Raw genomic sequence first — 15,548 nt, 5'->3', positions numbered from 1 at the left:
TGATTATTATGTCTAATAACATAATTGAATAATACAGATATAAGTTGTAACTGATGTTCAAGTAGCATTACACCCCAAAAACTAATGATTAGACACTGAGTTTTCAATACCCATCTCATTTGCTATGCTGTTTTTGGAGTCTATTCTCAAGTTTCTGAAAAAATGGTTGGATATTTCTTAACTTAAAACTTTCTTTTCTGGCTCATTTTTACACTTAGGAGAAGAAAAACAAAAGCACAAGAAGATTGGAAAATTTCAGTTTAGGGTTAAGGTCAGGGAATTCTAAATGTACAACATTGAATAGATAAAATTTTAAGTTAAAGTTTTGAATAGGAATGAGGGGTTTTGTTTTAACTACATCTGAATGAGGCTTTGTTTTAACTATAAAGCTATAAACAATTGAGTCTCCCCCTAATTAATAAACCGTGTTTAATGATGGTAACATTTGCCTACTATTTTAGGACCAACTGTATATCTTTTACACGCATACTCTCTTTTTTTAATCGGTAATGTACACATATACCCTATTATTTTGAAATAATTTAATTGTTTTTGAAAAATCCTACTTGTTTTTCTAATAATTGGGATTTTTTTAATATTTTGAATCTCTACGCACTGTATTTGACAAACCAAATCAAAATTATCTCTATTTTTTATGAATATAATATTTACTTTTAGAGTTACCTTAGTATTTTTTGTTTTAAATTTTTTAGGTAATTGTCTTGTGTTTACACTTTTTGCTGTGAAATGTAGATGGAATGCTACTATGATTGATGGGATTTCCTCCTCCATCAGCAAATAGGTTTTCTTATAGATTCTAGTGCCTGCTAGTGCTTTTATTTCCATTTCTTGTAACCTATTGTCCACTGAGTTTTTGGGATGGGGATGTTTTAGGGGATGGGGATGTGTTTCTGGTACGGGTATGGGTTGAAGCCAAAATTTAGGAGACGGGACCTCAAGGGACGATGATTAAAAACATAGGGGATTTTTTTATATATATAGAGTATTAGAGACATAATTCAACTATGCATATCATAACATTGATAAACCATTCACTGAAGAGTTATAGACATTTTAGAAGATCAATACATGGAAATTGAAAACTATCAAGATTCAAATGACAGTATGATATTTGACTTATCCAAATATCACATACATATGGCAAAAATGCCCAAAGGCTCCAAGTATCAATGTATCATGCATGAAATCAAAATGACATAATGATAAAGTAAATACTAGAATTCTAAATGAGATGTCCAATTCCATAATAATCAAAAGCAATAATGTATCTGAGTATTTGCAAAGCAAAAAGCCAAACATATGGCTGTCCTCTAGGAATCTAGATCTATATCTAAATCAAGATCAGCCTCTCCCATTGAATCACTGGTTGGGGTAGGTTGAGTGTCCTCATCCAATGGAATTCCAAACAGCTTTGGAGGTGTGTCATCCTCATCAATTTGCAATGCATCCTCGGGATTAACATCCCAACGTAGTGATGCAGTCTACCGATACTCAAGACTTTCCCACTACTCTAGTCGTAATGCACTGTGAATAGCTACAAACTTCTCTAATCGTCTAGAGGTAAGGTTGTTCCTCTTGACTGATTGGATAAAGCTATATGTAGACCAATTCCTCTCTGCAATAGAGGAACTCACAATCTGTGAAAGAAAACAAATGGCAAGAGCTTTTAGCTTAGGTGCATCTTTACCATTCCATGTCCACCATCCAATCGGGTCCCTTTGAGCTAATGCAGCTCTATCAGTCCTCGCCTTTGGTCTACCAAAAGTTGGACCACAAAGATTGGCAAAGTCAAGCCTTTGCCCCCCAATTTTTGCAGCATCCTCTCCATTATACATTTTTGAAAGGGACTTGATGAAGCCCTCCTTCACCTATATTGAACAAACAAAAAATTAGAAGTTAGAATTTATAAACTTTACAATTTTTTTTAAAAATATATTAAGAAATCAGAAATTCAAATCTTGAACTGTTAAAACAATAAAAACTTAAACATAAATTAGACTCACCTACTCATCAACAGATGGAGGCACTCTCCTAGCCCTTGGTGCATACCATTTAGGATTGATTGCATAGGCTGCTATATGAAGTGGGGTGTTCATAGTGTTCCCCTTTTCATCACAATGGGCTTAAGACACTCGACATAGAACTCCATAGTAGGTTCCTTGTTCCTTGTTTTTAATAGCTTGCTTGACTTGCCCAAGCATGCTATCAAAGGTCTCATAAATCTCTCCATGGCTAGGAGAATCAATATCAACATATCTAATGACTTGCACAATAGGGTCAATGAAGGAGCAAATGTATCTATTAATAATAGAAAATTACAAGTGAGAAACATCATAATTTAAAAAAAATCAACAAATGCTAAAATTAGAAATATTTTGATTAAATCAGCAATAACAATTATTTAAGTTTCTTACCTCATTGTGGTCCACCAATTATCATCCAGGATTCTTCATTTCACACTTCTTCCATCCAGGGTGCTTGATTCATGCCATCTATTCTACTATGAATTGACCACCATGGATTGTAAGGCCTCTTGGACCTCAAGCATCCTCTCCAACAAAATGAAGTAGGTAGCATATCTAGTGTCCACGGGCTTGAGGAATTCTTTCTTAGCACATGTCGTAAATATTCCAAGATATGTGTGATGATTGCAAATAAACATTTGCACATCTATAGCCTCGGATACCATAGCTTTTATCCAATCAATTCTCCCAATGTCCTTCAAGGTGTCTTTCAATGCATGTACACAACACGGGGTCCATAAAATGTGTCTATAGGCACTCTCTACTATCAATCTTTCTGATTTACACACCCGGGCTAAATTAGTGACTACTTGCACAACAATAAAGGCCCTGCCTCTTCTATAACATCCTTCAAAATCTGAAATTGGAAGGATGCATCCTTCCTTTTTCCTGGATAATCAATGACTCTAAGAAAACAGACCCTTTCTTTACTAGTGACAATAAGATTGATGAGTGACCGATGTTTGATAGTGGTCCACCCATCCATGATGATAGAGCATCCATCACTCATCCATGTTTGTTTCATCCTCCATCAAAATGCTTACTTTTAAGTACTCTTTATCAAAGATATTGGTGCGCAATTTAGTCTCTCTTGGTGGTATAAATGAGGGACCACCAACACATATATCTTTGCACATTTGTCTATAGAATGAGGAACAAGAAACATGGAATGGTATACCATGAGCAAAAAGAAATCTGCAAATGAACTCTTCTCAAGTTTCTCTTTTGCTTGTATGTTAAATAATTTAGCTACATTTGTATCTCTCTTGGCCTTTCCCTTCCCTTTACCAATAGTGCTTGTGGGTGTGGGTGTGGGTGTGCTACCTATTGGACCCCCTTCTTTCAATGACTCCCCCTCCACATGCAACCTATTGGACACTTCAACTATAATGTTTTTGCAACCTTTCAACCCTTGCCCACCTATCCATAAAAGATGACAATAGACTCGTGTAGCTCCCCAAATAATGTTTCTTACATTTATGACACTCTCATTCTCTACTACGCCCCAAATAGTTTTTTTTTTATTGTTGTCTACTTTTGGAGCAAATTGAAGGAGAGGTTTCTTAGGGTTGTTTGGGCCTTTGGCATTTTTTTTAGGACTTTGGAAGGGCACTCAAATGGATTAGACATTGTTGCATCTTCAAAAGGGACATCTATATCAGTTGAAGAATCATCCATGGCTGCCCTAGGTCTTTTTCTTTGTCTTGACATTTGAGTTTATTGCATGGCAACCTCCATGCTATCACTACTTCCCTCACCCTCACTGCTGCTCATGTTTTTGGATTTTGTAATGTATTATTTTGTTGCAAGTAATGGGAATTTTTTTTACAATGTTTCATTCAACATACCCTCTCTGTGTGATGAAAAAATTGAAAATTGGCAACAAATAACATTAAAGTTTGAATCAGACAAAAAAGAAAACAAAATACATAATTGGAATGAAGAAGAAGTGAAGGCAAAACCTCCTCCTGCACCTCCAAACTACATTGCTCTCTTGCTGCTATTGTTTTTCTCTTCCTCTTTTTGAGTAGCAAATATCTCCAAATGAATAAAAGGTTTGAACCTTTTGTTTTTTAAAGCCAAAATAGTGTTTGATTTATTATTATACCCCAATGTCCATGTGGGGCCCGCGTGAAGGGGACAAAAATTTAAAAAATAAATAAATTATTTTTTACCTTTTTTGAACTGCTGCCGTTCTAGAAAAAAGTGGATGGTAATTTATATCAAGGATGGTTGAGGGATGAGAATGCAATCCTCGGTACGAATTTTTGTATAAAGTTTATTAGATCGTTGTTGGTGTAGACTTATCAAGGTGTTTCGACATGTATTCTAGATTATAGCAGACTGATGTCTTATTTATTTAATGTCAGACTTTCTATGTTCTTGCTGTGATAATGTATTATCCTTATTTGAGATCAGTATGCCAAGTTAGTGATATGATCTGCAAATGAGAAATTAATTTGGTATATATATAAATTGAAATATAATCAAGTAGGGGCATGACCCTACATGGTCATGCCTCAATGTATACAATACTAATTTGCATATGTTCATAACTAATCGTAAGCAAATACTAATCACAACTGATGGTAATCACTTTAATAATAATAACATTTGGATAAGGAAACTCCCGATTTTCCAGTCAGTGGAAGTAATACAAAGTAGTTCATCTTTATACAATCGGTGAGAGTATACACCCGATAACAATCGGCGTGAACAAAATATTGAATAACCCGATGCAATCGAGATTAGATGTAGCATCTGAACATGAAGTTAAACATGTTATTCGATCTGAATATGGATTGACATAAACAGTCATATATATATGCGTGCGTGTGTGTGTGTTTAAGTTTCTGCATTCAGAATTATAATGACAGGTGTAATATATCCATATATATAATTGTATACTGTCAACACTTACTGAAACAACAAGTGTGTCAACACTCAGAATGCTAACATTCTTAACGCTCCCTCTTTAGCAGTGAGGGTGTGAAACATCTGCATATATATAAGTGTAAGTACCACTCAACAGTGGTTTAATGGTTATGGTGTTCGGTAGAATCTAGCTTGAAGAACCATAACAATGATTTTCATGGTGTCCGGCAAAATCTGGCCTATAACTATGATGGATATCAATGTGTCTGGCAGAATCCGGCCTATAACAATGACTCCAATAATTTTCATGATGTCTGTCAAGATCTAGCCTATAATCATGATGGATATCAATATGTCCGATAGAATCCAGCCTATAACAATCACACCAATAACCATCAATACTTTTGGTATTAAAGATTGGTCATCTATTGATAAGATCGTCATCTTATAATAGAGACTTCTAACAAAATATGAAAGATGACCTTCCATTTAACAAGTTTGCAAACAATAATTTAATATAATATTCATGAATAAATTTACAAAAAATGTAATTACATATTTGTCATACCAAGTTTAGATCTAAAATACTCTATTTTCACTCTTGCAAGAGGTTTAGTGAAAATGTCAGCATTTTGATCATTTGTATTAACATAGATCAGCTTGATCACATTTTTGTCAACCATGTCTCTGATATAGTGGTAAGGAGTCTCAATGTGCTTTGACCCATTGTGGAACACCGGATTTGCTGAAAGTTTGATGCAATTCTGATTGTGACAATGAATCACAGTGGATCTAACTTCTTTCCAAATAATCCAAATAGTAGTTTCCTTAACCGAACTGCTTCACGTGCTCCCATGAATGCTGTCATATATTCTGCTTCAGTAGAACTTAAAGCAACTGTAGGTTGTTTTCTATTGAACCATGATACCATTGTTGATCCGAGACTGAAGCAACATCCGGTGGTACTCTTTTGATTTATGGAACAACCAGCCTAATCAGAATCAGTAAAGCCTTCAAGTTTGATTTCAACATTTCTGTACTTTAGTCCAAGACCAATAGTGCCACGTAGATATCTCAAAACATGTTAAGCCGCCATCAGGTGTATTTTCTTAGGTTCACACATAAAATGACTTAGTACATTCATGGAATAACAGATATCAGGTCTAGTGTTTACCAAAAACATGAGAGATCCACTAATTTGTTTGTAGAGGGTAGGATCAATAGATTTCGAATGTGCTGCTTCCTCTTTTAACTTGTGTAGATTAGTTTCCATTGGAATTGTAAGTGGCTTGCTGTCCATCATTCCAAATCTATTCAAAATATCCTGAGTATATTTTCCTTGATTTAAGAATATGTAATCTTCCTTTTGACATACTTCTAGGCCCAAAAAATAATATAGCAAACCTAGGGCTTTCATGTCAAATTCAGCAGCAAGGTCTTGTTTGCATTTAGCAATAAGATGGTCTTCACCTGTTATCAAGAGATCATCGACATAAAGAACCAATATGATCATATCTCCATTAGAGATATTAAAATAGATATTAGGATCAGCTTCATTTTTAGAGTATCCTAATTTAATGAGATAGCTGTCAATTCTTTCATACCAAGCTCGAGGAGCTTGTTTCAGGCCATACAATGCTTTCTTTAGTTTACATACATAAAGATTTTTATTTTTTATCACAAAACTTTCAGGCTGTTCAATATAAACTTCTTCATTTATGACTCCATTTAAGGATGCAATTTTCATATCCATTTGATGCACCTTCCATCCTTTTGCTGTTGTTAATGCAAAAATTGTCCTGACTGAAGTGAAACGAGCAACGGGGCAAAAGTTTCTCCATAATTAATACCTGCCTTCTATGAAAAACCTCGAGCAACAAACCTTGCTTTATGTTTCTCAGTGCTCCCATTTGCTGCATATTTGATTTTATAGAGCCATTTAAAAGAGACAACAAATTTTACTTTAGGTCTAGGTACAATGTCCCAAACATCATTTTGTAGTATTGATTGATATTCTTCAACCATAGCATCTTTCCACGTTTGGCAAATTAAAGCTTCTTCAACAGATGTAGGTTCATAATTAGTGAGCTCAGTTACTAGTGTAGTATAACATGATTTGTTTTTGGTTTTCTTGACTTCGTTAGTAATTTCATCTAGTTCAATATCATTTTCTTCAATCATTTTTCTTGCCCACAATGGTGTCTTTTTGATATTTGAGATTTTTTTTTTTTTTTGTATCTTGTATTGAACTCATTTCTTCTGATATATTCTCCCTCTAAATTTCAGGTTGTGGACTTTCATCTAAGTCTGTTGAAGGCTCATCATTTGTGCTTATAGATAGTTTTAAGACAGTGTTTACCTTGAATATGACATCTCTGCTTACTTCTACTGATCTTTGTCTAGGAATATAGACTCTATATCCTTTTGAGTTTTCACTATACCCAACAAATATTCCTTTCTTTCCTAATGGTTCTAACTTAGTTCTTTCTTTCTTTAGGTATATGTATATACACAGAACAACCAAAGATCCTAAGATGACTTAAGTTAGGTTTATTTCCTGTAAAGACTTCTTTAGGTGTTATATTTTCTAGAATGGAGTGTGGACATCTGTTTTGTATGTATACAGCAGTATTAGTGGCTTCTACCCAGAATGAAAAGTGTAGGTTTTGATCATGAGGAATAGCTTTTGCTGCCTCAACAATAGTTCTATTTTTTCTTTCTGCTACCCCATTCTGTTGAGGATTATAAGGTACTGTATACTCTCTCTTAATCCCAACAGATGTACAAAAGACTTTGAAATTCTCAGAGGTATATTCTCCCCTAGTGTCAGATCTTAGAGTTTTAATTTTCTTTGACACTTGATTTTCCACCAATTCTTTGAATTCTTTGAATTTTGATAACACTTCATTTGATTCTTTAAATTTTAGAAATAAGATCCAAGTCTTCCTAGAGTAATCATCGATGTAATAGGAGTAACCTCCTAGAGAGAGAGTTGGCATGGGCCCACATAGAGCAGAGTGAATTAGTTCTAGGATTGATTTAGACTTGTGTTCACTAGGAGGGAAAGGTATTTTAATGTTCTTTCCTAGAGCACAACCTTTACATATACTTATATGTTTAGAATTTAGGTTAGTAATTCCAGAGGTGATTTTTCCTATCTTTGGTAGTGAGCTGAAACCATTATGCCCAAGTCTTCTATGCCAAATTTCATTAGAGTTTGTTATTTCATGATTAAGAGCTTGATTTTGAATGTTACAGAGTTTATATAAGGTCCCATCTCTAGTCCCTATGGTGATAGCATTTTTTAGACTTGTGTTTTTAGGCCAGTTCAAGACTTTGTCTTTGTTGAATGTAACTTGAAATCCTTCATCCGTTAATCTAGAGATTGAAATTAGATTTCTTTTTATTCCAGGTACAAGTAGAACATCTTTCAACCTTAATGTAACTCCAGTCTATAATTGAATAGAGCAGGTCCCAATACCTTTGACTGGATGAGTGGAGTTGTCTCCAATAGTAACTCCTTCAGATCTATAATTTTCAAGTGTTTCAAATTTGTCCCTGAATCTTGTTATATGTTGGGAAGCACCACTATCTATTATCCATACACTTTCATTAGAGTTTATCTCACTTGATAGAGCAGAGTAGAATACTAGATTTTCGTCTTTCTTACTTTTGGCTAAAGAGGCTAAGATTCTTTCCCTTTCAGGACATTTATTGAAGACATGTCCGAATTTCTCACACTTATAGCATATAACTTTGGAGAGATTACTACTGTTGAACTTATTATTCTTTTTCTTATAGTCATGTTTCTTTCCTTTAAATTTCCTCTTTTTCCCTTAATGATTTGGAGCTGAGAAAAGAGCTTGATTTTCTCCCTTTTGGTTTGATACAATACCTCTAGAAATTAATCTTGACTCTTCTGATGTACAATCAGTTTTTAATTGATCAAATGAAGGAATTGAAGGTCTACTGACAACTTGAATGAATGCTTCCCATGATAGTGGTAATCCTCTAAGTGCTAATATAGAGAGTTCTTAATCTTCTACTTTGTTTCCAATGGAATTTAGGTGATTCTTAATTTCAGAGATCCTTCCAAAATAAGATGAGATTGTTTCTCCCGTATTCATTTTAGTATTCATCAGTTGATTCTTCAGAGTAATCAATCTACTTGAATTGTTTATTTCAAATGCATTTTTTATTGTTGTGAATACTTCAAAGGCTTTCTTCAAATTTGAAATGGAAGGAAGTATGTGATTCTTTACGGAGTCTATTATGATTTTCTTGGCTTTATTGTTTCGCCTTTTCCAAGTGATTTTTTTTGTTTCATCTTCAGGAATTAGATTATTAGTTTCAATGAAAGATTCTAGTTCTAGTTCGTCAAGGATCGCAGTAATCTGAATTTTCCATGACAAAAAATTTATAGCACCTTCGAGTCTGTCTTTTACTCTTACATTATTTGACATGTTTGCAACACTTTTGATAGTCTCTCTACCAACTAGTCTCTAATACCATGTAAAGTTTATTAGATCGTGGTTGGTGTAGACTTATCAAAGTGTTTCGGTATGTATTCTAGATTATAGCAGATTGGTGTCTTATTTATTTAATGTTAGACTTTCTATGTTCTTGCTGTGATAATGTATTATCCTTATTTGAGATCAGTATGCCAAGTTATTGATATGATCTGCAGATGAGAAATGAATTTGGTATATATATACATTGAAATATAATCAAGTAAGGGCATGACCCTACGTGGTCATGCCTCAATGTGCCTCAATGTATACAATACTAATTTGCATCTGTTCATAACTAATCCTTAACAAATGCTAATTGCAACCGATAGTAATCACTTTAATAATAATAACATTTGAATAAGGAAACTCCCGATTATCCAATTGGTAGAAGTAATACAAAGCAGTTCATCTTTATATAATCGGCGAGAGTATACACCCGATAACAATCGGTGTGAACAGAATATTGAATAACCCGATGTAATCAAGATTACATGTAGCATCCGAACATGAACTTAAACATGTTATTCGATCTGAATATGGATTGACATAAACAGTCATATATATGTGTGTGTGTGTGTGTTTTTTCTGCATTCAGAATTATAATGACAGGTGTAATATATCCATATATATAATTCTATACTGTCAACACTTATTGAAACAGCAGGTGTGTCAACACTCAGAATGCTAACATTCTTAACATTCTGTACCCCCGTTTCCCTGCTCAATCTGAAATTTTGTTGTGTGATGGCACCAATTTTGTTTTATTCGGAACGGGACAAGGTATGGCAAAAAATAGCACCCACATCCTTGTTTTGTACCCGATATAGGTACGAAGCAAAAAAGCCAAGGGATGCGTCCCCATGGAACACAATTTATAACATTTGGTATCAGATTCATCACATGGGTGGTTTGTGAGCAGTGAAGCATTCATAGATGATCTGTTGATACAACAAAATTCTAATTCCTGAATGAAATCCGATTACCTTATGTGATGTAATAGTGATTGCAAAGCTTCACAAGGAAAAGATTGAAACATGTGTCGAATTAAACACCATTGAAAGGAAAGCAGGGTTAGCCATTGGAATACATTTAGAAGTATAGATATCAGTGTAGGGCTGTTTGTAGGAATCAATTTGCAGGTATACACATCTCTGCAGCGTTGGCCATGGAAACAAATATGGTGGGAGTTGTGTGAATTGATGAAACCATTACGGGAGACACCATTATGAGCAGACAAAGATTTTGCAAGGTACAATGCAATGTTTATAGGCAGAATCTAGGGCAGGTAGTGCAGGGCATCCATAGAGACATTGTTGCAAACATTCCAATCGTGCAATCTTTATTGTGTTTGGGTATAGTTATGATATTTGAGCGATTTCAATAAAAAGCATGCAGCAAAACCAGTCCATTTTAAACCTTGGTAACTATATAAATTTGTTGGTGGTGGTCTAATAGAGACTTTCTCTTATCCTTTGAGGTGTCCCCATCTGCTGTTTGACATGGCTAATATTCAAACTTTGGTGTATTTTGACACTTGGAAACTCACTAGGCAAAATTATAACATCTGAAGTCACAAAACCCACACATTCTTTGCATATGAGGACTTTGACTACATAGTTTTTGAGAAGGAATATAAGCTCTTAGCAAGTCTGAAGTGACATTATTTCCTTATCATGGAGTCAGACTGGGAGGACCAAGTAACAAGGGAGGACTGAGTAACACAAGATTTGGTGTTGGCGTGGAAAGTCTCCATTGACCAGTACGTGTAAAAGGAAGCCTGAGAGAGAGCGGTCCCTAAGAGTGTGGTATGGGGACAAACTTTCAGTTCCACCAGCAGTGTATGATCTCCTTGGACAGATATCTTGGTTACTAACAAGGAACCTAGTATGATTGGAGGATGAGTGGGCCTAAGTACTACGTGAACAACAGAGGCAATGAGTACTCCAACAATTTGTTGAGAGAAACCAACGTGAAAATTAGGAGAGGGATATTTCAAGACTTAGGATGCCTAGGCAGCAAAACAAATAATGTCCCTAATTCCAAAAAAAGATCCAAGGCGATTACTAGAAGAAGAAACTGAGGGGGAAGGTGCCCCATGGAAGACCTTACGTATTAGGGAGCAAGAGGAAAGGCGTCGTCATCCGAAAGTCTTGTGCTCAGTCAAAACTACCAAGCCAAATAGAAGAAAATGTGATTGAAAACACTATAAGAAGAATATAAAACTTGGCAATTTCGAAAGAACTAGAAATAAGGGTGGAGTGGATAGATCCAGAAACACCAACACACACAAAACAATGCTCAAGCCATGAATAAAGCTCCAATAACATAGAAGAAGCACAAGGAGGGGGAGAAGTGACCTTGTCGGGAAAAAACACTCAAGGAGTATTAATAAAATTAGATTTCCACAATCCATTTCTAATAAAATTTTGTTTCTGAATTTAATTGTGTATGTTTTTTAGCATCAATGTTTTGTATCACACTTCGTGATCCATCATTAGGATGAGAGAGAAGGATAGTAAAGAAAGAAAGATATGAAGGAGTAACCTTATCGGGAGCAAACACTCAAGGAAATAGTCAGAGAACCAAGATCGCTGACATAGTAGAAAAACAAAAACTCCTCGAATTCGCGTGTGACGAGTTAGAAGATTTAGCATGTCACTGCAAGATGTGTATAACTATATGGCAAGAAAATGGAGAAGACAATTAGGATGAGTGGGTAAAAGCATTCTCGACCACTCTGAGGGGGATTGCCATTGATTGGTATACGGAGTTAGAGGCTGGCAAGAAAGCAACATGGAATGACCTCTGGATGACTTTTGAAGAAGAATTTAGACTATTACGCGATGATGATGAGATAGTTGCAGAAATATATGACACTAGGTAGGCCATAAATGAATCCACCTGAGCCTACAACAGGAGAATGAAAGAATTAATAGGCAAATTGGAAAACAAATCAGTGGACGAATTGAAAAAGATGGTTTATCAAAGGGCTAACTCCATCCTCGTGGTGTAAGATAAAAGTGGTACTGCCATCCTCCTATGCAAATGCCTACACAGTCATGGACATCGAAAGTGATAATAAAACCTCAAAAGGAAGAAAGCATGGGAGTGACAATGACAACACAGAAGGAGAGAGTGGGGAAAAATCCAAAACAATCCAAGTGTCAAGGAGGGACATAAAGCAATTGATGAAGGAGATGACCATTGGAAAGGAAGGCACAAGTGAAGGGAAGGAACTCTGGTGCATGAATTGTTAGATGGAGGGATACACAAAAGCCAACTATCCAAAGAAGGCATTTTGTAAGATATGCAATGTAGTAGGACATTCCTTTCCGTATAACCTGAAGGCAAGGAGCGCTCAGGTATTCTTCACTCAAGATGAACAAGCCACACCCTCCTCTACACCTCTAAGAAACACAAACATGGAGACATCACTAGGAGGGCATTGTAACAATCAGTGGGTAAGTAATAACAATAGCAATTCAAATACACCCTAAAGCTGCATCTAGTACGATACCAAGGGACACCCTATTATCCAATACAAAAGATGTAATGAATGGGGCCATTTTTCTCATGACTGTCAAAGTGGAGGACAAGGTGGAGGGATGTTATGCAAATGGTGTGGACCTAACAATCATGAAGATGTCGACTGTCCTAGAGAGAAAAGTGTGAACATGCTTGCTATCTCATAATGAAAGAGGGAAGTCCTGGCCATCACAAGGACCCAAGCTAGGAAACTCACTTATCCGAATGCAAATACAGAGAAGGAGAAGCTAAGGGAGGTGAGGAGAGATATCTAGGAGGCCATGACAAAAGGACAGGTGAGTACCCCAAACTCTCTTTCTCTAAAATTAGTATTAGAAACTAATATTATGCAACAAATGTTACAAGCCACTGTACTGGTGAGGGTAGCAGATTTGTTGGAAATGTTGTCTTAATTTAGGGTGTTTATAATGCAAGGAGGGAGTGATAAGGGGGAGAAAACAAGGAAGCAGTGGGAGAAAAACACACCAATACTCTGTTTACAATAGGGGCAGGGCGGATACTTGCCATTGTAGAAATGGAAACAACAGGCTGTAAACTAACAAACACTATTGTGAATGGTGGATTTGGTTTTAACGTGCTTCCTGAAGAAACTTGGAAAGCCTTTGGAAAACTAACCCTTTGGCCACCCACATTTCAGTTGGTAGGGGTTGAGTAGCACGAAATCAAGCCAATTGGAACATTGATGGGACATAAAGTGGTGATCGGTACGCAAAATTTTTTCCTCAACTTCGTGGTCATTTCTTTAGAAAAGAAAGGGTATGATGCATTGTTGGGAAGAGGTTGGCTTGTATATTATGGCTAGGGAATTGCTCGGAAGACGAAATGAGTTCCTCAATGGGCTATATCACTGGCAAATGGGAGATTATGAGGTTTTGCAACCACAATATAACATGCTGCAAATTTTAGGAAACAAAACCTAAGAAAGAGTATCTAGAACACTACAGGGAGTACAAGGAAGGTACAACCAAACTAGATAACACTCCAACCCACCAATTTGAGAAGGACAAAGAAGTAGAATACGAAGAACCTAAACTGAAAAAAATGAACCTAGGGGAAGAAGATCATCCCAAGGAAATCCTCGTTGGCAATGACTTGGACCCATTGTTAAAAGCAACAAACTTCAGAATTTTTCTGGAGTACAAGGACATGTTCGCATGGTCGTATAAGGACATGAAGGGAGTACCACATGAATTATGCTGAAGAGCACATGAATATATTGGGGGGGGGTGAATCAGTATAATAACAATTTTGCCAATTTAAAACTTTCATCCAAATAATAACTTCAAATGCTGAAATAAACAATTTTGCACTAGAACACAATAACACAAGGATTTACGTTGAAACCCAATGCGGGAGAAAACCACGGCAAATAAATGCTTTTATATAAACTTGATCTCTTACAATGATTTGTAGGCTCCAACCTACCAGAGGCTTTGACCCCTATGTTCATGAGCATTGACTCATTGGAAGCTCCAAATCCCACACTTCGTAGGCTCCGACCTTCTGGAAGCTCCTACTCCCACGCTTCTCAGGCTCTGACATATTGGAAGCCCCTACTCCCACTGCTGATAAAACCTATCTTCCACCTTGTTTTATTGCTCTTACAATTGATGATGGACATTTTATCTCTCCTATATTCTCTTTATATTTTTCCTTGCACAATACCAGTTGCATCTGCATATACTTAATATATCTGTATTAACATAAATATCTCTTTTTTCAATATTTGCACAAATCCTCTTATATTCCCTATTCCATTGATCTGCTCCACACACTCTTATACCTGATATATCTTCCTTAATACATTTTTGTTTGTATCTATATATATATCAGATTAAAAATCTGAATATATATTTTGTTCCTTGCTTTTCTTCTCTTCTATTCTTCAACTTCTTACTTATTTCAGTGTTCATTATCCTTTCGTTATATATACCTTTTTATTATAAAAGACGTGACTTTTCAATGAATAGGCATAGCTCTTCCTTTATACTGATGACTCTTCATAAGTAATTTTAGGAATAATAATAACAACGAGCCCTTTTGTTTTGTTTTTATTTTAACAACACATTTTAATCTGCCAATTAAATATTATAAAGCTGCCTATAGTTGCGCATCCGCCCAATTGGGTGTAAATAATTTAAATGATATGATTATTATTCAATATTGTTAATTGCTAAAAGCTCCCAACGACATCAATCCAAGCTTGATAAGTTGCCATTAAGACTTGGCTACATCCTCCGGATAACCTTCGACAAATGAAATCACCGACTCAATAAAATATCCAAATGTTGGGTATATCTGTGTATGCCTCTTTGACTGCATCGTCAATACTCTTGGTCTGGATGACACAATACCATTACATGTCTATGTCTTGTCATAGTCTCTTCTTTCCTTCATTATATATATCGTTGTTTACCCATGTGCATTATTCCTTTAAATCTGAAGTTGAACTATTGATTCCTTCTGTTCATTGATTATGCATGTATTAATATCGGGCTCATGAAGGTTGACAAACTCTGGGTGTTGAGCATTCAATCTGATTATCACTTTTCATATATACATGTGTCGCTTG

At 35.7% G+C, this 15,548-nt stretch overlaps 1 protein-coding gene across 1 annotated transcript in view; it reads left to right on the top strand.

Moving 5' to 3' along the window:
- LOC149575329 (uncharacterized) overlaps positions 1 to 15,548 on the top strand; it is a 160,970-nt gene that overhangs the window by 35,504 nt on the left and 109,918 nt on the right. The window lies entirely within an intron of this gene.

The sequence above is a fragment of the Cupressus sempervirens genome, chromosome 2, assembly GCF_028749045.1.
Source record: "Cupressus sempervirens isolate cs-2001-9-10 chromosome 2, ASM2874904v1, whole genome shotgun sequence".
NCBI classification, from domain to species: Eukaryota; Viridiplantae; Streptophyta; class Pinopsida; order Cupressales; family Cupressaceae; genus Cupressus; species Cupressus sempervirens.
Note: the sequence above shows the minus strand (reverse complement) of the source record. Positions and strands in the feature narration are given on the sequence as shown.